Below are 26737 nucleotides of genomic sequence, written 5' to 3'. Positions count from 1 at the left end.
AGGCAGAAATACAATAGTTCAGAAAGAGGATGCCCAGGTCACAGTACAAGCTACGGAACCGCAGGCAGAATCGGGCAGAGACAAAAGACGAGGCTCCACCTGTCGTCACACTGCTCCAACTGCTCAAACAGTGGAACTAAATTCACGTGGACAAACATGGCATCATGCGACGAAAAACCCCCCCACCAAGAAGTTGCTGCTCCCCAAAGCTTTCCAAAGAACTGCGGCAAGAACTTGGACACTTGACCTTATTCAGTATTTTAGGTTTTATTGACCACAGATGCGCAAGGATGTCGAGCATTATGTCACCGAAAAATGCAAGTGCCTCAAGGACAAGAAGTCTAGTAAGCCAACCCATGCGTCTTTGACCCCAGCCCACGCCACTTATCTATTTCAGATTGTTTCAATTGACTTTCTTCATTTGGGTAAATGCAAGCATGGATATGAGTACATCCTGGTGGTCATGGATCGCTTTAACAAGTTTGCAGAAGTCTATGTGACAAAGAATAAAACATCTAAAACTGTTACTGACAAAAATTTTTTTAATGATTTCCCATTCAAGTTTGTAACCCAAGTTAACTGCAAGATGAAATACTGTAGTTTAAGAACAGACTAATCACAAGGCTGAAGACATTCCCTGACATTCAGGGCTCTTACGCAACACCCTATCATCCACAAAGGAACGGGCAAGTGGAGAGATTCAACTGGTGGCTAAAAGGAGAATGCAAGATGCATACCAGAATGCGGGCAAGACGGATGAGAAGACGGCAACTCGTGGCAAAGTGCACTATGGCAATAGAGTGCACGGCAGAAACCTTGAGCCACGTGACAGCGTTCTCATTTGGAACCTGAACCCCAAAGGTGGCCCTGGAAAAAACTCTGTCTCAATGGGAAAGTTTGGTAATTTATTGCATTTAGATTAGAGATTTAAGTGGAAAACTACAGTGGAATAAGTGAAAAACCACAGAAGAAGGGTGGTCAGGAGAGCAGTGTATGAGACGTTATGCAACAGTCGTCCTGACTTGTTTTGTATTTTTTGTTGCTCCATTAACACTTGAGCTCCGATCCATTCTTGTACCTGTAACACTGAAAACATCCGATTGTGTTTTATGTACCTTTGTTTGTAGACTGAGACACAGTGCTGGAACTGTGCCCACAAAGCTGAAAGCATAAAATTGTCCAAAACGCCTCGATAAGATGACGATAACATTTTTTGTCCACTGGAACTACAGGAAAGACTCAACTAAATTTGTTATACTAGATATCACCAGTCAACACCAACCGTTCTGAATGGAAACTGGTGCGTAGACAAATTAGGCTATATTCTTGTTATGGCTGTAAAGCTGAAAGTGGTCTATTGATATGTCACAACTGCAATATTTCTTTCTTTGAAGGAGTCTTGAATGACAGAATGATCAAATCTGACATTGTTGAAAGGTGAAATCTAATTACATTACCACACTCAACACATTCTTCTCTTACACATTTACTGGTTCAGTGCTCCATGTTATGGGACTGAATTTACCACCTCAGAGTTGTGGCCCAATACTTCTGACCATGTTCACTTTACTTTTCCGTGTATTTCTGTGGTGCTTCTCACTTTGGCTATGTCTCTTATCTACCTCATAAATCCTCCCACGTTGTTTACAGCAAAGAACAAAAGAAGGACACGCATAACAGAAGTTACAGGAGCTCATGAGCCACCACAACATACTGTATACCACTGTGCCATTAGTTCAGTTAATAGTTTGATTTGGCTTTGATTATAGATGCAGGCAGAGGGCTAGCGGCCCCAGGCAGTTAGTGTAATTAGTGGTATAACAGTAAGCTCTGGACCGTTGGCTTGTCATCATAGCCTTGAGGCAAATGTACAGATTGGCTTAATAACAGCTTTCAGCCTGTCCGTCTCACTTGCTGTCTCATTCACTGCTTGTCTGCTGCTAAGACTTTGTAAGCTGATGTGCTTGGCTATGTTGTTACGTGTGTTTCATCTTCCCGCAGGTGTTTTGTTTGTACTTTTAGAAAATAAATGCAATTTTTAATGGTTGAATAATTTCCAGCAAGTATTTGAACGACTTGCTTATAGTAGAAACATGTTTTTACTAAATAAAGCCACACATAAGTGTTCTATTCAATGTGAAAATGAGTGCAGGTTGTCAAGTGCACGCCAAAGTAACAGGTGGCAGTGAACCTATAGCACAGCGGGGCCAGTGAGACGTAATACTTTTTGCTCAATACTGTATACGGCAGGGGTCCAACCTCTACATTTACCATAACAATACAGATTGAACTGACCAAACAAAGGAGGTGATATGAGTGTGCACAGTTCTTTCTCAGGAACAGGCACACAATTATCTTGATAAGATCCCCAACAGTCCTTGGGTATGCATTTATTACATTCTAGTTTTTCTTGTAATATTTTTAGGAACATTTTCAATCAGAAAAAAACTGTCTCGCTATAATAAAGAAATTAATTAATCACAGAAGAAAAGAAAATGAACTAAATAATTGTACCGGCCTCCGTATATTGATATGCGCATGTTTGTCTGTTTTGCTCTTCTCTCACCTCCGAACAGGCAGGAAGAAGGTTCACTTGGCTTGCTTGAGCCCTTTTGTCCGTCACAGAGTCTTTTTGTCTCTGTGGGGGGGACGCAGGGCCACTCGTATCCACACAGCAGAAGAGTGTTGCCTCGTGAGGAGCAATGCAAGGTAACGCAGTATAAATGAAGACGGAAAAAGGTGCAAAACTGAATTAGTCCGAAAGTGGTTGCAACAAAAAGGCAACGCAACAATCATCCCCACCAGAAACATAACAGCCAACCCATGTTTGTGAAATGGCGCCAGGCCTCATGGAAAGAATGATTACATCAGCTTTATTCGCCTTTCACATAAGAATCGGAAGTATGCTTGCATGCCTTGTGTTTGTTCTGATCGCACCGTGAGTGAGAGTGGTGTGATTTGATGACCCTTTGCTCTTTTGTGCTGTGTGGGTGAGTGTTTGCTAAGCTGCTATTAGCAAATAAAAACACTTCCTGAAAACAAGTTGCAAGGTTGCCTCTAGTGCGACTTAATCACGCGACAATACGTTTGAGACTCAGTATGGTTTTATCCACTTCACGTGAGTCGTATTGTGGGCACCGGTATCCAGCCTGTAAAGGGCACCAAATGAGTGCTGAGCATGAATAAATGTGAGTCTTTTTTCCCTCCCTCTTCCTTGCGGGGCCCCTTGTGAATGCCACCCTGGGCAACTGCCCATGTGGCCCAAGGCTAAAATCGCCACTGCGCCTAATGGCTCTTTCTCTGGCGGTCTGTTTTTCCAGCTAAAAGGTTATGAGCTGAACTGCAGATTCTTTTAGATGTCAGTCTCATAAAAACAAGTGTTTACATCATCTTTCACTTTTCCTTCTAATTCCGAAGGGTACAACAATCAATCAATAAATTGATTATTATTACTCATCACACATATCATTTTTATATTAATAATACGACCCAACCATTGCTAGTGAAAAGAAGGGTCTTATGTTTTCAATTATTTCATTTATTTTTCACATTTTATGACGAATACCGTCAAGATTTACTTTTTAGTAAGTTTTCAAAGCATTTGTACAGTCATGGCCCAAAACATTGGAATGCACAAGCATGGACAAAAACATTGGCATCTTTGGCATGCCAATATTTTTGGCCATGACTGTATCTGTCATGTAAACTTTTAACACTTCCTGTCTGCTTGTTCTACTGTAGCATCGAGACCAAAAAAGTCTGTATCTCTAAACTGGATTTATAAGCTGAGTTAGAAATTGCTTCCCCTTGTAGCCTTTTCCCCTCACACGCCTCGAGCGCCTGCTTGTGTTCTAAATAATGTAGCAACAAGTAATAAATGAGTTTGGTGAGTTGAGACGGGCGGGGAAGGGCGGTCTAAATTGATCTGTTTAGTCTTGTACATTGTCCTCGCTATAGTCTGGGTTAAAAAGAGAATACCAATCAAATGGTGAGTGATTAAAGTGCCTGCAGTGTCCCTGTATTCCTCTTTCAACATTAATTCAGTTAAATTTGCAAGGACAATTAAATAAGTAATGTGTTGGTTGCCAAGCAGCACTAATGTCTTGTTTTGGTACCCAATGGCTGTATTTACTGCAGGAAGAAACAGAAACACATCCATGTGATTGGGCACTTCATTTTTTTGTAATTAACTTATAATTAATCAACTATGCTGATACATGCTTTTGACATCTAATTTATTAACTACAAGTGTATGGTTGTAGACCACTCCAACGTATGCCACCAGGTGTCTTCTGTATAGACATGACATTGGTTTGGCATGACCACTCTGACCTGTTTTCTGTATGTAAAACTATCATTGTAAAACTATAAAAATGTGCTTTGCGGTAACATTTTTGTTTTTCCGGAACGGATTAATTGGATTTACATTATTTCTTGTGGGGAAAAATGGATTTACTTAACATCTGTTTCGGTTAGAATGGAATCTCCTGGAAAGAATTCAGCCAAGGTTCCACTGTACATTGTGAGTTGCTCTCCATCCATTTTCAATATTATTGCTTTTATTTGAGAAGGACAGAGCAGGAAATGGAGGGAGGCATGGACACTTGCAAGCTAGTGACTCTTCCAAGCTTGCAAGAGATACCAGCTTTAACGATGCTTGAAAATGCTCTGGGGTTAAATGATTACAGAAATAGGAGGTGGGAGACCAAGGTGGAGACAAAAACAGAAAAGTAGCATTTGTTTTAGAGATGAACACAGCAAACTCATTTGTAAACAAGAGCATCTGCAAGAGGCCTTTTTTTTCCAAATGATAATTTGGTTTTATTGGACCAGGAAAGGAAAAAGGCCAAATGGAAAAAAAAATATTAAAGTAGATTAAAAATGAATAAGAACACCACTTAAATGAAGATCACATCGATTTGGTACAGTCAGGCATAGTCTTATAATCTGTCACTCACTGCATTGTGCACCTTACAGTGGTCCCTTGTTTATCACGGGGTTACGTTTGTAAAAATAACCCACACTAGATGAAAGTAGTAGCTTTATTTTTTTTCCCAATTATTATATATGTTTTGGGGCCGCACGGTGGTCTAGTGTTTAGCATGGTGGCCACACAGTCACAGTCTGGAGATCGGGAAGACCTGGGTTTGATTCTCCCTTGGGCATTTCTGTGTGGAGTTTGCATGTTCTCCCCGTGCGTGTGTGGGTTTTCTCCGGGTATTCCGGTTTCCTCCCACATTCCAAAAACATTCATGTTAGGTTAATTGGAGACTCTAAAATTGTCCATAGGTATGAATGTGAGTGTGAATGATTGTTTGTCTATTTGTGCCCTGCGATTGGCTGGCGACCAGTCCAGGGTGTACCCCGCCTCTTGCCCGAAGTCAGCTGAGATAGGCTCCAGCATACCCCCGCGACCCTAATGAGGAGCGGTATAGAAAATGGATGGATGGATATATGTTTTGAGGCTGTAAAACCCCTCACCGCACACATTTTCTCACATTTCTTTCTTGTTTAAACACTCTCAAAGTTCAAACCCTTGTAGAATTTAAAAAATAAGTACACTATTATAGAATGAAGTTTCTTAAAACCGTCATGCCACCATCAATAAAACGTAATGGCGCCCTGCAACCGCATAATTTCTACCTTCATTCAGCATGTCCAGAAGTCCAACTTTTTGTGCGATGGTTAGCATCTTCCTCTGCCTTTTGGGTGCGACCGCAGGTGCCTTTGACGGTGCAGAACGTTTTGTCGACATTGTGGGTTTTGTCCGGGGAGAAAACTTGCAAACATAGAGCATACACTGGTAGTGATCGAACATTTATGTAAATTTGGCAAGCCGAACGCATTCTGGACTGTACTACTACCTCCATAACTTACTGATAATAACTTTTGATGACTGATATCATGAATTTCTCTGTACCATGAAAGCTACACGTAGAACGCTCTCTGAAGACTGAGATCTGAGTAAAAGTACAACTCTCAAGTTGATGCCATGCCATGACATACACTCTTTGGTAAAAATCTTACACATGCACTGTACATGTTTACTCCTGGCTACAAATAGCTGACTGTTAGCCATGTTGACATCCACCTGTTACTGCCTGGAACAATTCCACAATGTTATGATCCGAGGTCGATATAAAGTTGTCTGGTACTCCTCCATTAAGTAGTCTGTCCATTCATTGTGTCTCATGTCCATTGTCATACTAGTAATGACTATGCGATGGTAGCCTCCGAATGCATTTACCTAACACTTGCTGCGTCTTTCATTTCGAGGTGTTCATGTGAGCTGCTCACTAGCAATAGTGCTATACATTTATAGTACAGTGATTTAAAGCAAGGCTGACAGCCATCTGATGAATCACTGACAAAATCAACTCTTCTGCAGTGTAATGACATTGGGCATGTGTTAAATGGGCTGTGTCTTTATTTAAAAATCAATGCTCATGGAGATAATTTGAGCTTACAGTTAAGCTGCAGGCACTGAAACTCCTGATCCATTGTGCGTACACCAGCATGCACTGTAAATGTGCTTGGGTTAGTGTGTTGAAACTCTTATTGACATGTCCAAATCATCATCCTTCATTATCATGAGAACAAGGGAAATTAGTCGAGATGGTTCCTGGGTCTCTTCAGACTAGGAATATATTACAAAAGGCACAAGAAATAAACTACACACTAATAGCTAGTTTGCTTGTACACACATATTTGGGTCTCTGGTGTGCCTGCCCAACCATGGTACAGTATGGCGTGGTTTTATTTGTTTCAGACATGCTTATCAAGTTATGGTACATTAAAGAACATCAGGTGGTTGCATTTGCACAATTCAACATGTCTGTCGCTCCAAGTACGTTGAATTTTCACCTGCTTCTTGAAGTGGCGTGATTTCGGCATTTTGTCAGATGCTCATTGACATAGACGTTTGTACTTTTCAGCTTGCTTCTCTGCCTCAGCGATGCCACCTTGTTTTTTTGTTGGTGAATTTCATGATGATGACAGGTGCAGTGTTGTTATTTCTGCCAGACATTGGAATGCGTGTATGCATGTTGTTGACATCCACAGCCACCCCCTTTGATTGCAGAAAGTTGGCCACCTGTTTCTCAGTTGAAGCAACATCAACTTGTTCTCCTCTGTTATCAGCCTCACTGGCATAAGGGCCGCGTGTAATGTGAAGCCCAGTCACAATCACATTGTTCATGCACATACACTGTTCCAAATCATCAATTCTGCACATCATTTGAGATCTGATGCAGTCCTTTTCATCATTTTTTCTTCTTTAAGGCATCCGCTTTTCCTTCCAGCTCATCCATTTGTGTCCGAAGTGATGCAATATGATTCTTCACTTCCTTAATGTGTTTTGTAAAGTGCTTCATGTTATCATTATGGATGACCGACTACACCACTATCTGTATCTGTATCTGTTCACCCATCTAAATGATCTGTATCAATATCAGTACTCGGAGTGGGCGGGACATAAACCGGAAGTGGGTGTGGTTTAACCGAAAATGGGTGTGGTTTAACCGGAAATGGTTGGCCTTAAATTGGTACATTATTTTTAGTCTGAAATTGACATGGATTGATCAGAAGTTGCTATATGTATTGTTTATTATTCAGCTATATGTGTCCTGTGTATGTGTGGAAGTGGTCTGTAAAACTTTATGATGTCATTATTTTTGAATGATCTGTGTGAAGTTGGTGATTCATGTGATCCAGTGATGGCAAACAGGGAAACAATCTGTCAGCCTTGTTCACTGGCAGTGACCGACACAACCCGAGCAGTTTACAGCGCTGTCTTGTCAAATGCTTCTACCGATTTTGTTGTTGGTGGTCAGTAACTACGAAGTTTGGACATTAGCGACAGCTAGTTTGTCTTGCTATCATAACTCGTTTTTTTCACGAGTTTTAAACCCGTGGTGTCAGCAAACACATCTGTAATCATGGCCAAGCTCTGTGTTTAGGATAGTGCCAAAATAGGGAAAAACTTTGGAATCAGTGCAAAGATTTTTTCAGTTCGGCCATCCTCACAGGAAATGACAATGAAAAAAAAAGTTTGAACTTAAGTGTGAAATTACTGCCTATGCTGTTTATATCAGAATATATCTTTCAGCAAGTCATTCAGATTTTAAAATCGAGTGAAATTAGACGGCCCTGATACCGAATTTCTTTAATGAAGATGCAACATTGTCTTCTCTTGAAAACGACTACCCAGAATCAGTATTGTGTCAAAGCCAAAAGAGCTGCATTGTTGTCGGATGCTGCTCCAGACAGGGATATTTACATGAGATTTAAAGTTCGGTCCGATTTTTTATTCTTGGAGTATTTTGACCGAAACATTTCATCATCTCTGAATAAAGTGCATAGTATGCCTCCTTTAATCTCTCAGCCATGGATGTACTGTAAATGTACAAAGAAAGAGTGGAAGTTAGACAATAACACGGATGATATGGGGTTAGTGATGTCATTTTTGTTGCCTGCAGGTAGGTGACATTCGACCTGAACCAACAGGGCATCTCCGATAGGTGTGAGCAGCCGTGCACAGTTATTCACATGGCATAACAGCCTTGACTTCATTAATTATCCACCTCTGCCAACACTGTGGCGGCAACAAAATAGCTGCCCATTCCATATAATAAAATGTGTAATTCAAAAGTGACCAGTTATGTATCGCATTTTCTACTCAACACAAATGCACGTTATATAGTCTTTTTGCTCAAGCCAGTCAGTAAATAACATAAGAAAGTATACAGCAAGTGGCATTCATGGTGGTTGCTTCTGATTGTGCTGAAAAACAATGCAGATTGTCATCCAATTGACTTTGAGAAATAAAGACCCAACCAGCAACTTTGTTACTATCTCCGCCAAGCACAGCATAAAGCACAAGCGCAGCGCGGAGGTTATGTTTTTGCCGGCATTTATCTATCTGTTTGTGTACAAAATAACTTGGAAAAGTTGTGAATGGATTCGGATGAAATTTTCAGGAATTGTGGCAAATGGCATATGGAAGAACTGATTACATTTTGGGGGTGATCCGGATCTGGATCAGGATCCAGGAATTTTTTAAGGATTCTTTAACATCGCCAGATAGGGCCATTTTCGGCATTTGTGCATATAACTCCACAAAAAATGGTCAGAGCAGAAATACAGAACAAGTTTCCAACAGGTTCTACAAAATATCAAAGACTGATCCAAAAAATGTCGTTTTCTTATTTTGGTGTGAATCACATGATGTAGGGAACTATGCCTCTCTAGTTATTAATAGTTATTAGTCTTTGTTTACTAAAGGCAATATAAATAATAATAAGAACGGAAATAAAATCTGCATTCATATAAAGCCAGCCCATGCGGAGATAATGGTCTAAAATTAAACTGATAAATGTGCAATTGTGGAAATGTCCTCAGCTCCGTTTTATGTTGACATTAGTGACACTGCAACTATATTGCCCATTATTTTAACTACAACTGAACACAGGCAACCAAAAGCCATTTGATATCGCTAAACAGTATTGGAAGTATAGCCAAGGTATTGGTAAAGATGAATATTACTCAACATACTTACTCACAAGCATACGAACAACAACATGTCTTAAGTAAGTGTTGGGACAGACAACAAGAGCTCCACAGACCAAGCCATCCTCTTCAATCAACTCTACTTCTTCTATATACATAATGTGGAATAGAATTACACTCGAAAATTACCTTAACTTAATTAGCCAAATTAATGTACATTTGTTAAATGCACAGAAAATTACAAAAAGCACCCTTCTTAAGTCCATCGCTGTGTACTTCTGCCCACGACTGGCAAATCCCACCAATAATATGTACATGTAACATCAACATTTAGGATTAGAAGGCAAAAGACTTCCACCGTGGGATAAAATAAAATAAAAAAACAACCTCAGGAAAGTTAGTTAATGACCTTGGTAATAATAAAAAAATTATATACCAAACCAAATATATCAAATCAAAAACTTTTGAAAAAAATAAGTAGGGCATACATTTAAGCAACAGAGCAAATAATTTAGCCAGAACAGGAAGCACAAGTGTGTGTATATATTAATATTACCAGAACGAAATGAAAATATTATGACAATAAATGTGCAAGTTTACAAGAAAAACAGTACAGTCTTACAGTGTTCCCTCATTTATCAAGTGGGGATAGGTTCCCAAAATAGCCCGCAATAAGTGAAATCCGCAAAGCAGCCAGCTTCATTTTTGTACAATTATTATATATGTTTTAAGGCTGTAAAACCCCTCACCATACACTTTAGACAATTTTCTCAGACAGGCAATAACACGTTCTCACATTTCTCTCTTATTTAAACACGCTCAAAAACGTTTCGTTTGAATGTTAATGGTCAACCTACAGGTCGGACACAAGTCACTCACGCATATTTCACTCCTGCGACCGCGCCTTTTCGTCCTGGCACCGTTCTGCTGTACTGTAGCGTTTTTGTATCCTTGTTAAAACATATTGCTGCAAATGAACTAAATATTGATTTACAAGCTAACACGCAAGCGAGCTAGCGATGGCACAGGAGACATGGCAGGATGGCACAAAGCAACACTAGCTAGCACTAGCTAGCAAAGGTATGTGAGCTACAGCACGAACATGACAGTCATAATTTAACAGCAACATCATACTTGGTTAGCTTATTCGTGGACCAAGCACACAATAATTCAACTTAACAGTTCTCACATTTGTAGCTAACTGATGGATAGTTGGCAAAGCTCTATGCTTCATTTGAAGATGTGTAGCGAAACCTGCACATCATGAAAACCCATAACTTCAAATATAACCGTTTGAGCGGCCCTTCTCTCAACATTGAGTGTGAAAAGTGAGGGAGATGATTTTTCTCATGTTTGGTGGTCATAAACACAAATGCTCATTAAAAAGTCAGTTTTGCCTCATAGTGGACCGCCATTTAAAATAGTGGACCGTTGCAGGAATAATGTCAATTTATGTGGTACAATATTACAATGTCCAGCTAAATTTTCATGAGAACGTGGTGACTTCAATTTTTAGCCTGGTGAATAGAGTTTTGTTCGACACACATTCTCCAGAAAGAAAATATCAATAATGTACCACCGATATGAACGACATTCCACAGCTGTCATTTTCCTCCGCTCCACCAGATGTCCTAAGATGTCCCAGATGTCCCAGCCAGCCTTACAAGCCAGACCATCTATTTCCTCCTTTATCGTTAAATCTGCAGGCACATCTGCCTTTCAGTATTTCTGCAACTCAATTAACTAAAATGCATTAATGCCACAGCACATTCCTGAAATGAATCACCCAGAGCATTTAGTCCATAAGCGTTCATATTTAATGTACTGTACCTCAGGTGTTCCGCTGCAGTTCCACATGCGGCTTCTAAATGCATGAAATTGTTAATCCCGGGGCTGTCTTAGTTACACCTCAAGCGTGGATGACTGCAGTTGAGAAACAGGCTTGGCAAAAGTCTGGAGCAGTTTCTTGCCTGTCACATGGTACCTCAATGCTTTCGTGAACACCAAACTTATCATTATTTTCCATCATTGATCCAATGAAGGCAATGCTATTCACTGGATTGTAAATACGGAGTGTAACGCAAGTTCAAAGTAAAGCAAATTCTTGTAAGGACTTCTATTTTTCAACAATTCTATGCACAAAGAGCAGAGGAGTATTATGTACTGTAATTAAAACTGATTGTGCTCATGTAATGTGTTCAAGTACATGTCTTTTTGGACGCGTGACATGTGGCTGGATGCCACAAAGGCCACGGCAGTGTCATGCCACGCTCCCCACCTGTTAATTAAAATGTTCTCCCTTAATTAATTTCACACATTACAAGGCGACCATTCACCTGCAAGCATGATGTGACTATGTAACATGGATATGAGTGTCTCCAAGTGAAGCTCAATGACGAGATAAAATCAATGAACTGGTCTTGTCAGTTACAGTTATGTGAAAAAATTAAGACACCTCATGAATAAAAATGACATTTATGGTCCCCCCCCTATGGGCTGTGCTTACAAATGCTTTGGAAGACATACACTCCAGACCGGACTGTAATAAGTACATTTCCGTAAAGTAGGATTCCTTATTCATAAATGGAATATTTTCATAGTTAAAGCAGAGAAAACCTGTTTACCAACTTCTAAATACAGTTTTTGACATTGTTAGAGCCATCTAGACATGAAATAACACCCCTATAGTCACCTTTACACTCGTGCTACCCAATAGTAAACATAATCAGAGAAAAAAATCAATTTAAGACATAAATTGGACTCCTGCTTGTGTGTGTTACCATAAATGTGTTCCCTGGGGGACGTGAATTAACATTGTAAGGCATTTTTTCTCCTGACAGGATTCAAAATGAAGGAATTTGTTGTGTTGTGGCGTTTGAAGGATTTGACCGACCTCTGAGGCAGCGTCTGGCAGGAGCATACGATTAATACTGTTACTCATTTCATCCGTTCTCCTCTCTCCTCTGAAAGGCTAATGTGACTTACATTCTAGTGACATTCTAAAAATGCTGTTAAATGTTAATGGAGGCTATTTTTACACGAGTCTTGACCATGTCTGGAAGAAGCATACATGGTGGGCACACGCACCTTGCTTCTGCCAACCGGCGACTATCTTATCTTTTTTCGTAATTATATTTCATTTATCTGCAGTGTAAGTGTTGATTTCTTGTTTGATATATTCTTAATGGTGTGGAGGACATTGAAATGCTGAGACGTTTGACAAGCTATCTGCATGTGCCTGCATGCCGGAGCCGTCATCTTCTGACATGATGTCACTTATTATCGTCACCGTATGTCGTAATAATTATTTTATGTGGGCTACAGAAAGAAATTGTCATGTGGAGCTCACCGCACGCAAAAGGTAATTCAAGCAAAAAAATGTACAGCCATGGTGTGCAGTCAGGATCAGCAAGGCCTTCTCTGCTGGCCTAAACACAAGCGTGGAGCTTTTGGCTTCTTGCTGACAAATGACGTAACAATTATGTGCCGTTATTTCCACATTAGATAATTCTAATTGAATGTGTGCAATGGCAAACATAACATCACTGCTTTTAAGCATACTGAAATTACTCTTTTTGTTTATTAGAGTAAAGATTACGCCTACTTACGCTTTACATTGACGAACAAAGGCGCTATTGTGGGCTTCGGAGGATGCTATTGTTGCTGTTTTGCTCTCTAAAACGGATATGACGCCGCCGCCGCCAACGATGGTGATTTGAGACAAACCCGATCCGACCTCTAGCTGGTGGGAAAACTTTCACAAGCATGTTATTTTGGAAGAATGGCGTGGGAATGTCAGCATGGCGAGGAGATTGTGATTGCGTTTGACTGAGATGCTTCGCACGCACACTGAAAGCTTCCCTGTTATATACGCCTGTCTTGTGCTGCGTAGCTACTGTAGAGGCAATTAAACAAGGACAATTTGACAGACACACATAATTATTTTACTCATCTTAGCGTCACAACCGACGGTGTTCCTTCTTGATCGATAAAATAAACTACAGTTCACAGCATTGTCGTGATAATCGACATATGCTACATTTTAGGAAAGAACACGTTTCATCCATTTTCAGTTTTTATCTTCAATACATTTTGCTGACATTGTGAAATAAAGTACTTAAAAGTAACGCTACTTCGCTAGCAGTCCACACTTGTCTTCTCCTGTACAACGCCATGTTTGTTATGGCGCGTCTACGGAAATGACGTCATTGGCGCTTCTGATTGGTTAAAATGGCCTCAACAGTCCATGGCTGCAGTGCCACCTTTACTTTGGCATGCGCATGACAGCCTGTGAATGCGTACTTGTGTGGATAGAAATAGTTTTAAAACATCACCCTGAGGCTAGAGACTTTTTTTGACACAGGAGGGGGGCAAATGTGCGTTTTTGAAACGATCCATGTTCGTGTGGCCATGGCCTTAATCACCAAGCCATTCTATTTACGTTTGTTATTTTGGGTGAGCTCCAACTTTGCAAGCACTGGTGAATTAGTCACTCAACTCAAAGTTACAAGCAGTAATGTATGTCAGGCGCATCAGTGACAATGTACTCGAAGATAAGAGGACTTATATTCTTACCGATAGACACTTCTTGTCAAATCAAATCGAAGTGTATTTGTATAGCACCTGTGGTGTTACCATATCTAACTTATTGTGTGGAGATACGGAGTAATAACTATAAAAGTAATCTTCACACGCAAAATGTCCTGCAAAAAATATCAGTTAGGATAAGCCATAATGCCGCGTATAGAGAACATACAAATCCTTTATTTCTAAAATCACAAGTATAAAAATTTGCAGATTTAGTACATTTTCAAACAAATTAAACTAAATAAAATGATGCATAAAGCAAACAATTACCCCCAAATTTCAAAATATAATACTTCTCTACAAGAGAGGAGAAATATGATCTCAGGGAAAAAATAAACTTAAAATACTTATAAACTTATAAACCCACAGCATTTCAGTATGTGGAATGAAATTATGGAACAGATTCAGTAAGGAACTCAAACAATGCACTAAGATGAGCAATTTGAAGAAAAAATACAAGCAGCTGATGTTTGCAAAATATGAGGAAGAAGAGTCTTGAACTTATGTTATGTTTATGTGTATTTGTTAAATTATTTATTATTAAATTGATTATTATGTATGATTATTATTAATTATGATTGTGGAAAAACATTGACAATCATATTACCATATTGTTACGTTACCTTATCACTTTTCTATGTATTAAAAAGATCAGCTACGAAATACAGGAAGTGAATACTGTAAATGTACAGCAACAGATGTGAAACGGGTGGGGGTTAGGATTAAATAAGCTTTGCTTCTTCCTACTGCTTTTGGACATGTGGGACTGTGAATTGTACTGTGTGATGTATTCCACTGTAGTTTGTATGCATGTTCAAATAAAATTAAACCATTGGCATGACCAAAATACATACTGTATAATCATCATGTGTCAAATGCCAGTCTGAATAAATGAGTTTTTAAATGAGATTTAAAGGCCCAGGTAGCAAATGCACCGCCCACCACTGACGTACAGTATATGTTATATACGGTATGTTGGGCTCTCAAGATGGCCGCTCACAGCTCTTGGCTTTCTTCCCTTGTATTCATGTTTAAACTTGTGTTTTCAATGTTAGTTCTGAGACTCAAAGCTTTAATTCAGTATGGAGATGATGAATGGTTGCATATTGGGAAGCAGTTTGGACAATATACACCCACCAACCTGGATTTTATTCCATCAGAGATTCAGCGGATGGCCAAAGCCTCCACTAGAATATCTAGGAGTAAAAAGCAGCCCATTCAAAAAGGCCAGGAGCAGCCTACCTACTACTGCGGGCTAATACTACGTTAGCATTGAACGAGTTGTACTGCATGCATTAGCAGGCAGATCTGCAATGCTAACCCAGAGACGGCTGTGATTGTGGCAGGGTTTTGCAACCTTGTAGAACTAAAAAGTGTTTCTCAAATGTAATTAATTTATCCCCTTTCCAACAAGACCCAATAATATTCTGGTCCAAGTGTACTGCAACATTTCAGGAGCATAACAAGGCATTCAAGAAGGGTACAAACAGCTTTGACAGTTTTGAGACGATCCTCCTCAAGTACATCAAGGATGACATCCCTGTTCGGTCCGGACAGCCATCTGAATTAGCCTACAGAATGAACTGACCAATGGAGGACGCAGTCCCAATAGCACTTCATGCAGCCCTGACACACCTGCAGCATCCCCGCACTTATGCCAGGATGTTGATGACAGTAGAGAATTTAAGATCCCAGACAAGCTGGCGCTGAAACTCCACAACCTTGGTGTGTCCACACTGCTGTGTTTCTGGAGTGGATACTTTCTACAGGCCTCAAGTGGTGAGAACAGGGGACAGCACATCCTCCACAGCCATGAACACTGGTACACCACAGGGTTGTGTGCTCAGCCTAGCCCTTTTTACTTTTTTCATACATGACTGTTCTGCCATACACTCCACCAACACCTGTCTTGGCCCTTGAACACTGGTGGAGAAGGCACAGCAAAGGCTTTTCTTCAGGAAGCTGAAACGGGCTGGTCTCTTCTCTTTGCTACTCGTGAATGTCTATAGAACCACAATAGAGAGCATCCTGTGTCTTAATGCCACAGTGTGGTATGGCAGCTGCATGACACAGGAGAGGACTGGGTAGTGAGAACAGGCGATTGTGAGATGTCCTCTAACAGACCTGGACTCACTATATGCTGGGCGAACCCAAAGGAAGGCTGGAAGGATAGCGGCAGATCTTTCCCACCCAAGAAGCAGACTATTAGTAGCACTCCTGTATGGAAGACTACATTGAAACCAGAACCACCAGACTGAGAGACAGCTTTTTCCCCAGAGCTGTTAAATCTATCCTCCCCCTGCAGACACACACACAACACTAACCTGCCGACATACATGAGCACCTTTCCCTGTAGTCTCACACAGAAAACAGAACCGAGTATTACACACACACACACACACACACACACACACACACACACACACACACACACACACACACACACGTCAGCTGCTAAATGACTATGAAGACTGTGATTGCACTGTGCTGGATGGCACCACTGCACCTTATTTTGCTGTTTTTACTGTATTATTGTACAGTATATAGCGTGCTATTTGCAGTGATATTGTCCTAATGTGCCTTATGAAGCTGAGAGTTTCACAAGGGTCTTCTGGTCTTTCACTTTTATAGCGCTTTGACACTGCTAGCACATCACGAAGCTGAGAGTTTCACAATAAATGTTGTTGTGTCTAGACATAAAGCCAATAAACACCTATTTAACCTTGGACCAGAATACACGAAAGAGACAGTAAATTCATGACATTCAATGAAGCGTTTAAGAGAAATTCAAAATTGTAATTCTCTCAAAGGTTGCATCAAAATTCTGACAAAAAATTAGGCTTTTAACGTTACACCATAATCCTGGTCCGGTAGTACCTTTGTTTTAAAGTCACAGTTCGGGTAATTTTTGATACAGTAATGAAACAAAATATAAAACTGCTAAGCTTTACTCAACTCTAAGGTCCAATACAATGGTCAGCCTCCGGTTTGTTTGTATTTAAAAACATATTCCCATAGAAATTCATGCAAACACAAATAATCCATGCCTGGATGAAGCTGTGGCCATGATAATACCTGCATTAAGTATTTATTATATATTTGTCAACCACATATCTGTACCAGTGCTGTTCGCTTAAAGGAGTTCAGCACCATCCTTTGCACGTCCTCCTTGTAGAGGCAGTGGTGACCCCATAGCACAACCGCGCTTTTGCTTATAAAAAAGTTCCCAACTTTTTACATAAAAGGATTGTCTCATGGCGGGCCTGGCCCCATGTGCTTGGTATCAGCCGAGCTCACTCATAAATAATCGGTATTGGACCTGGCAGTATAGAACCCTGATTGGAGCGTCCCTATTTGTATTTGTTATGAGATTAATCTCCACAACCCTCCCCTTGTCTCTTCAATTGCCATTGTTCTCTCACAATAGAATGCAGGTTTAAGTCCTGAATACGCCTCACACACTTACTAAACACATGTAAACTGTAAATTATATAGGTCAGGGGAAGGGAACCTATGACTCGGAAGCCAGGTGTGGCTCTTTTGATGACTGCATCTGACTCTCAGACATTTCTTAATATGATCAAAAGTATTTATTTGAAGGTTTTTTTTTGCTGACATTTTAAAGTAAAACATTACAGAAATCACAATGATAAAAATAACGTTCAAAATATAAAAGTTTTTTATGTATCTTAAAAAAAGAAATAATAAATTCAGAGCGATTATAATATATAATATTGTAAAAATGTTGGTCTTGCTTAAAAATACATGCATTTAGTTGTATTCAATAAAAACAAAAAATTATGTATCTCTCACGGAAATACATTTTCAAATATGTGACTTTCATGGCTCTCTTAGCCAAAAAGGTTCCCGACACCTGGTATAGGTACTTATAATGAATGATATATCATCATTTGAAGTTTTGAGGCCGGATTGATTGTCGAAGCTTGTGCTTCGGTAGCCAAACAAACTTTTGCGTCTCACAGCGCACACAAAACTATGTTGCATTTGAGGGCTGCCAAAAAAGTGTGAAATGTCAAAGACGTTATCAGTGAAGCATAAAGACAGTGGTACATATTTGCTGAACATTTTACCTGTATGATCACATATTTATAAATTATTACTGATTTAAGGGGAATGCGATGTGTTTTCTGTGGAAAAAAACAAAACAATAGCCATCTCATGCATCAACTTATTATTATTATTTTTATAAAAGGATGGGATGGAGAAAAGCAAATCAACATTCCTGACTGATGATTTACACCATCAACATCAACAGTCCAGGGGACAAATTATACATGATGATGCAGACTTACAAATAAGTGCTATTTTGCGAGAGTGGCCTTGTTGATAGTGCATGCGTCACGGGTTGGCGTTATGCAAACAAATAATAAAAAGAATGAAAACATAAATTATTTGGCAGGAAATTAAGAGTTGCTTGACAGGTGGTCTTTGTGATGTCTTTTTCTGTCCCATAAGGAGCAAACAACATGGATGAAAATAAAAGAATCACAATCCGCCTTCTGCTACTCCTTTGAGAGGAAGTTTGAGCGGATAATGTACTATTAAAGTCAAATAAACTAAGAATAGCGGTCACACTCACTGCAATGCAACAACGTTCACAGCCCTGGAATTACCGCCTAAGCCGAGGTCTGCATCCGTCTGCTTACATACACCCACAATTGTTTACAATGCTGCAAAGTTAAAATCAATAAGGACTGCCAAAATAGGAACGGCGTAATGCTCCATTAGAAACCTCCACTATTCAATTATAGCTCCAAAGTTGGAGAAGTTTCAGCAAGTTCAGTTCCCCAGAGAAGAACAGCGAAAAGTATAAGGTGGGAGGAGAGAGAAGAATAAATCCATAATTGACAAAGAGCAAAAATAAAGTTATCCTATCTTCATCCACCAGCAATATGTTCCAGTCCACCTTGAAGCAGCAACAGAGGACGCTGCACAGGAAGGGGGTTCTTTTAATTATCGTTTTGAACGGTTTCATGCTGTACGGTCATGGACATTTTCCAATCTCACCTATCCTCTGTGCTTGTAATTGTTGTCATATTGTGTTACACCACCTGAGATATACCCTCCTTTTATAAATTACCTCCTTCCCATTGCATGCTTACATCTATCCTATTGGAGCTGTCTGTGCCAGGGATTTTTTCCCCCAGGAAGACAAGCCCTAATCCAGGCAGTCTACTGCACATAAATAGGCCAGTCACTGGAGAGCCTGTATAACTGCAGGGGTGAGAGAGAAACGGTGAACTAAAAACAAATGACAACAAAAGAAGTATAAAAAAAACCCGAAGAAAGTGCCTAATAAAAGGGAATCTTGTAAATTTAAAAGCAAAGTGAACCCATAAAAGAAAATGTCGGAATCCCAAGAGGAATTAAATACCTTTTCTTAGTGATTCCTACTGTGGTCATATGTTGTCACACGTCCCTCTGGAGACAATTACAGGCCTGGTGGCACGAGAGTGTGTTAGTGTGATCGGCTTGAGGATCACTGTAGTGGCACTATCAATGATTTGGCCCTGATCTGCAAAAGTGTTCAACGGCTCATGAAGAGGTTGTTGTCTTATGTACAGTATATATGGCAGACGGACCAGTGTTATCCTTTATTGAGCCAAGGCACATATTTTACATTGGAAAAAATCTCATGACATACAGGTACCACCAAGTGTGCCATGACTTATCATGTTGTATGAATGGCAACAGGTGGACGAACAAGTTATGTAATTATGTGCCTCCTGCCAGCTAATGGAAGAGCATTTATTCCCTTTTTATACTGTTTATTGTAATCGCACCGTGGAGATAAGAAAAACATAATTTTGATGCACTGTATGTCTTTGATACATAGTGACTTGACAATAAAGACTCCTGAATCTCTGAATCTTAATTGTTCTGTCTGTCGCTGCTCATTGCTGGCATAGACTGATCTCACACTAATGTGCCGCGGCACAGCGGTTGGGAATCGCTGAGGTAGAATGCTATTATATTTAAGGTTAAGGGTGAAATCCTGCCAATGTTCAGTCTCACATTTTAACCCGTTTAACCCATCCCATGAGTACAGTCGTCCCTCGCCACTTTGTGGTTCAAATTTCGCTGCTTCATCCTATCATGGTTTTTCAAAATGAATGAATGAATGACTTGATTGCAAAATTAAGCATTTTCAAGCATAAAAATGGCTATATGCACTAAAATACAAATGCATTCAGAAGACTCATTCACGATGTGACATGTAAGATTCTACACTGGTCACTAGGTGTCAGTAATGTGACACTGATGAGACAATACTCACTGCAGGAAGTATGCTGTCCATACAAAACAATACTAACGTGTTAATCTGTGGTCTTATTTATGTTTAATATATCTTATTTTATGTTATTATGTCTACTATATTGGATAATATGAGTGTAAAGGTGACTATAGTGGTGGTAATGTCTTGACGGCTCTAATAATGTAATAATAATGTCTAATAATACTGTCGTAAACAGGTTTTCTATGTTTTAACTATGAAAATATTCCATTTATAAATAAGGAATCCTACTTTGCAAATCCAATTAACCGCGATAAACGAGGGATTACTGTATACTGTAGATACTTTTCGTTCATCAGATTTATTTGGGTTCTACAGTATTGCACAAGATGTCAAAGGTAGCCACTGTCAAAAGTCAAATAGAGTTCATGTTGATTCTCACCTTTTCACCTATCAAATGTTTCCGTCTTTAAGCGACTATCAGACTATTCACCTTTACACTCCTATTATTCATTGCAACTCGTATGCTGCAGGGACTCGAGACGGCCACTAGCTAGTGAGCTTACAAGCTAGCGAGCTAACCACTTGTATACTAAATACTAAAATGTATTTCTTCTAAACTTAAGAAGCCGAAAACGTACTACTTCCGCACAGGATGAGGATGACCTTTTTCACTCTATCGTGTCGGACGTGTCATGGCTGACTTCATGCAGTTTTAAGGTAATGTATGTAAGGTAACGTTTTGTGTCATCACTACCAGAATACTACAATTCACTTGTATTTCAATATGTTTTGACTAATAATAAACAAATAAATAACAGACAATGAACACAGATCATGTAATAATTAATGAATTTCTGAAAAAACGCTCTATAGTGAGGGAGCGATAATCGAATCGCGATATTGCGGGGGACGGCGTAGCAATCGTACTAGGTTCCTTTTTAAAAAATAGACAAAATTACCATGCAGTAAAAACCCTGATGCCCTGAAAATAACCACACATTTTCAGTGGCCTTCAACACTTCTTTCATGGATAAACTGAAATCCAGCAAAATATAAAACATTTCATGGCGCTCACAAAAGTGTCCAACTCAGATTGAGACTGCATGGCAACTTAACCTTGATGACATCATCTGACTGCACAGCTCTGTTTTGCGCATTTGCCTCATTTTACTGCCAATATGGTCAAGGACTCTAGCTTTAACCGCCCTGACAGCTGTTGAGGCTGCCAGCTGCCTCCATCCTCCCTGGCTCTTATTGTCACAGAGCATCTTGCATGCTGCGTATGATAGCCTCCAAGCGCTGGTTTGAGATGAGGCTCCCAGAGCTGGCGGACATGTCGACCACTGGACAACTTCATCCTTTGTCCATATCGTCCTTGCTTGGGGCCCTGAGTCTCTCAAAGCTTCGCTGGTGCCTTTTAAATGTCTGCCCAGCACTCCGGTGATTTTAGTTTTTTGACAGATCACTCTTGTCCATGGTCAACTTTGTAGCTACCCCTCAGTGTGCTGAAGAGAAACATATCGTAGCTTGCAAACAGGAGTGCCGCCAGGTATTCTGGGCCCCATGAAAAAGAAAATAACCTTTTTATGTTTTAATAATTACCCATTTTTTGTCTCCCCTTGGAATTGTCCGAACCTTTCCCCTCATGCAGCACCCCTGCTTGTAAAATGGTAAGGTATTTTAGAAATGCTTAAGACCAATGGCCCATTCTATTCCTTGAATAAGTTATTTTAATAGTTTTATTTTACAATCACCACTACAAACATGCATGTGCGTGACTCGCAACTATTGTTTGTTGTGCCAAAATACCACCCCAAGCCATTTATTGAAATTCCAGGCATGTCGACGTGTTTGACATTTACACTTAGAATATACCTAGCTATATCTACGTGCATGCTGCGCAGTTAAAGATAATGTAATTGCATATTGTCCCTTCCAGCAGAAATTGTTATTGGAGAAAATGTGCAACAGAATTATGCCTCGATAACATGTAAGGCAATAAACAACTTTTCTGATGTACTTCTCATTTTCTTGATTTTCTTTCTCCCATTTAAAATGTTTTTCTTCAGTCTGTCCAGTTCCATTATTTTCCTCAGTCCTCTTTTTCTTTCACCTTCACTGAGCAATCACATTTTTTCCATGTGGCGCTTTGGTAAATATGCAGCTGTCTGGGTTGAGTCGTCAGTGTGTTTGTGTGTGTGTGATGTTTGTGAATGATAAACTCCTCTTTTGATACATTGTACTGTACATTTTTATGGATCAAAAATAATTTCCTTCATATTTAGGGAGAAGATTATGAAAGTGTGAGTGTTGGCAAAAGCGCCACAAAATACATGATGGGTCTTTTTATCAACCAATGTTAATGAGGTACATACAGTCATGAAGAAAGAGAAATATGAAATATGTTGTTATTTAATAAGAAATGGAAACATACCAGCAGTTGATGTTCATACTGGAATGATTGGGTCATTGTCAAGTTACAACATCCAACCCTGCTTCAGTTTAAGAGGAATTCTCAGTGGGTTTTATGATGGTGAGCTGGCCAGACCCTGCTGCAGCAAAGCAGCCCCAAACCATGACACGTCCACCCCCATGCTTCACAGTTGGCATGAGATTATTTGGTCCAAATGCTGTCTTTTTGTTTATACCAAGCATGTCCTCCGTTACAATGTTCTACTTCACTTCACTCTTTCCTTGATGTTTTTTTTTTTTTACAGTAAGGGTTTCCTCCTTGCACACCTCCTATGAAAAACATGCATGTACTTTGGCATCAACAGTGGCAAGGGCTTCCTGTGGGTCCCATGTAGGGTTGGGCATTGATGGGAACCGGAATGACATTGTTCAGATTTTAAAAAATTTGATTCCTAGTTTGCTAAGTCCGCTGACCGGAAGAAATAACAGCAAACACCAATGAAGAAGAAGCCGGCGAGCACCAACGAAGAAAAAGTCGGGCTTAACTTCATTAAAAAAAAGAGTGGTTGACTCAGAGCAACGTTTTGACGTCTGTCTCATGCCGATGTTACTGAAGGTTTCAGGATGCCAGCTGATATCGTGGAAGTTTGGTGTCAATAAAAAAACGGAGTTACGGCTGCAAGAAGCACGTTTATTCATGTGCACAGCTCATCTCTTTTAACAACAGTCAAGAGACCTCAACCCACACAACGCACTTCGGGCCTTCAAAATAAGAGCGTTGTGCACCGCATTCTGTTTACTTGTGGTAAGAAAGCAAGGGTGTCATAAGAAACTGCTTAAACCAACACTGAGGCAGTAAACCAAGTATACTAGTGTTAAGCCCATGTTATTTTCATAGACAAACCTATCACAAGTTGTTTGTTTGACATGCTGCACCCAGGCTAGTGCACATTGAAGTGCCTGCAGCATCACACACTTACATCCACAGCAGCATACGTGTACATGTTTTTTCATGAGCTTTTCAAAAGTAAACATCTTTTGTGAATGTGTGCTCCTGTGGAAAGAAACTTCATAACGTTTATATCCAAGTTGAATGGTTTGATATGTATACACTGGTTGAAATAGCTAGTTAGTTATAGTTAGGTAATAGTTAGTTCACACTTTACTATGGGAGCCTGTAAGGCACATACATGTAGGACATCCGGAATCCAGTGGCCAAACAATGGAACCTCGGCTTTGATCAATTACTTGATTCACTTTAATGAGTGAGTCAGTAAACGGAATCGATGGACTAACTCCCATTATCTCCCATGTAACCATTTTTCCAATGTTCTTTTTCCCAAGTACTGCTTAATGAATGGAGGCATATTAGCATATAATGCAGTGTCTTGACTAGTTTAGCATAACGAAAGTGTACCTTTGATAAAATGTCAAGTTTTCTCTTATTACTTTTCCTTGTTTGTGTTTTATGTTCTTCCACTAGTTGAAATACACCCATTAGTTTTCCTCCTTAAAATACAAAAATAAAACAATGCTAAATTTATTGATTTGTAGAGACAGTCGGGGGGGAAAGGAGAAAATTCCAGAAAATAAAATTATGAATGATTGTGATATGCTGTGCGAGTATTTGTCCCCTGAGGGCAGAATACACCTACTCTTTTTTTTTTTTTATATATCCTTCTTTTATCAATTCCGTGAGATACATTACAAGCGCAACACAATGGTCAACTTGAGATTACACCCCTTTAAAAAGTACGACTTTTGGAATTGTTTTTATAGTTATTTTATTTGACAAACATCTTTATTACAGGGACTTATTCCGAAGACACGCTTTGAGGAATGTAGAAATAAATTTCCATCTATTCATTTTCTCCACCGTTTGTCATTAGGGTCTTGGGTGAACTGGAGCTTATCCCAGCTGACTTCCGGCGAGAGGCGGGGTACAACCTGGACTGGTACCCCGTCAATCACATATAGAGAAACAACCATTCACACTTATGGACAATTAAGAGTGCATTTTGGGGATGTGGGAGGAAGCCGGAGTACCCACGCAAGCATGGGGAGAACATGCAAACTACACAAAGAGATGGTCCAACGGAAATTATAATGTAATAATAATAAATTAAATAATAATACATTAAACTAAAATAATTTTTAGAAGTTACAATATTTAATCATTAAAATTCGAAAGTGTTTTTAGATGAATGTAGTCTTTTATGCTAAGTTAACATCGATGTTTTATGTTCTCATCATAAACTAACGTCTATATTACATGGTAAGGCAAGTAATAGCTAAAGATAGAATTTACCCTGTCATGCTTGTTGCGCCAGCTGACTGAGTTTGGCCATGTCTTCCGCCCACTCTACTCCAAATGTCTGGGTGCTTTGAAAGGACATCCAATCCAATTACATCCTCTAGACCCTTCAGCTGATGTCCCACAGCTCCATCCTTTTGCTGAAGCCATTTTCACAGATAAAACGGTGCGATGGATAGATGGCCTAATGATATCCTGGCGCTGCAATGATCACATGGCTAGGGAGTTCTGTAGACGTTCTGATTGGAAGACAGTTTTTTTTTATTATTATTGTGAAAGCGCTGAAAATAAACCCAGGGTTTCAGAGGATTTGGGAATCTGTGCTGCCAATTTTCACGTGGGTTAGAAGAAACTATATTTGTTACAAAATCGTGTAGCAAACCCAACAACTGCTCATTCATGTTGAACGGGATGATTTTCTTTGTAGAAAATCAAAGTTACATTCTACCTTTAATCAATTAACTGCCGATCAATTGTCCTTTCGCCGTACTCCATCACATCATGAATCTCTCAATCACATACACATGACCTGTATATCACTGTCACTCCTCTGGCTGACACCTAGACACACCAGCACACAAACTCACAAATCTCATACATGTTACAGGAGGATAAACAGTTTCTATGTTATCTCAGCTGACACGATCATCCATTTTTCTATGCTGCTCATCCTCATTAGGGTCGCAGGTATGCTGGAGCCTATCCCAGCTGACTTCGGGCGAGAGGCGGGGTACACCCTGGACTGGTCGCCAGCCAATCGCAGGGCACATATAGACAAACAACCATTCACACTCACATTCATACCTATGGACAATTTAGAGTCACCAATTAACCTAACATGCATGTTTTTGGAATGTGGGAGGAAACGGGAGTACCCGGAGACAACCCACGCACACACGGGGAGAACATGCAAACTCCACACAGAAATGCCCAGGGGAGAATCGAACCCAGGTCTTCCCGATCTCCAGGCTGTTCCTGTATTGGCCAACGTGCTAACCACTAGACCACCATGCGGCCGTATTTTTTTTTCAGTGACAAAAAAAATTAACATAATTTATGCACCTAGGAAACAAGGGCCTATAACTTATTAACTTGCTGTAAGAAAAAAAGACTACACATGAGTAGTACAAATTGAGTTGCCTATAACGTGACTTTAGTTCGACGGATCGTGTAGTGACAGTCTGTCCACATCTTATTAATACCGATTCAGATTCAGAGATCCAAAGGGTAAAATACAACAGTTTGTTACGTGCACTATTGTACAAGAACAGAGGCAAAATATGAGCAAACATTTTCGATGAAAACGGAATCGTATGAAAACTAGGGCATCTGAAAATTGACGTTCCACTGTGTCTTTTGAATGATACAAATATCAAAACTTCAACATAACTAAAGAGATACAATTATTGGCCCATGTTGAGATCTCAAATATTGTTACAACCACAGAACACTTCAACGTGAGTCAAAAAAAAACCTTGACCTTGTTTTCCTTGCACAGAAAATCTCTCTGGCAGAGCAACTATGAAAGCCATTTATTTCCTAGTTTTCCCCCAGTGAGATCCAAAACTCTTGGATTCAAAATTAAGTGGGTTGTTCCTTGTGTCATACCCTTCCTCGCCAAAAAGTCTTGTTGTTTTTGTGTAATTTTGAGCAGCAAT

At 39.8% G+C, this 26737-nt stretch overlaps 1 protein-coding gene across 3 annotated transcripts in view; it reads right to left on the bottom strand.

The window, feature by feature from the left end:
* Positions 1-26737, bottom strand: part of LOC129182587 (zeta-sarcoglycan) — a 372011-nt gene that overhangs the window by 76270 nt on the left and 269004 nt on the right. The gene's annotated exons all lie outside the window — the stretch shown is intronic.

Source organism: Dunckerocampus dactyliophorus, chromosome 6, assembly GCF_027744805.1.
Source record: "Dunckerocampus dactyliophorus isolate RoL2022-P2 chromosome 6, RoL_Ddac_1.1, whole genome shotgun sequence".
In the NCBI taxonomy this organism is placed as follows: Eukaryota; Metazoa; Chordata; class Actinopteri; order Syngnathiformes; family Syngnathidae; genus Dunckerocampus; species Dunckerocampus dactyliophorus.
The sequence above is the reverse complement of the archived record's forward strand: the minus strand, read 5'-3'. Positions and strand labels throughout refer to the sequence as shown.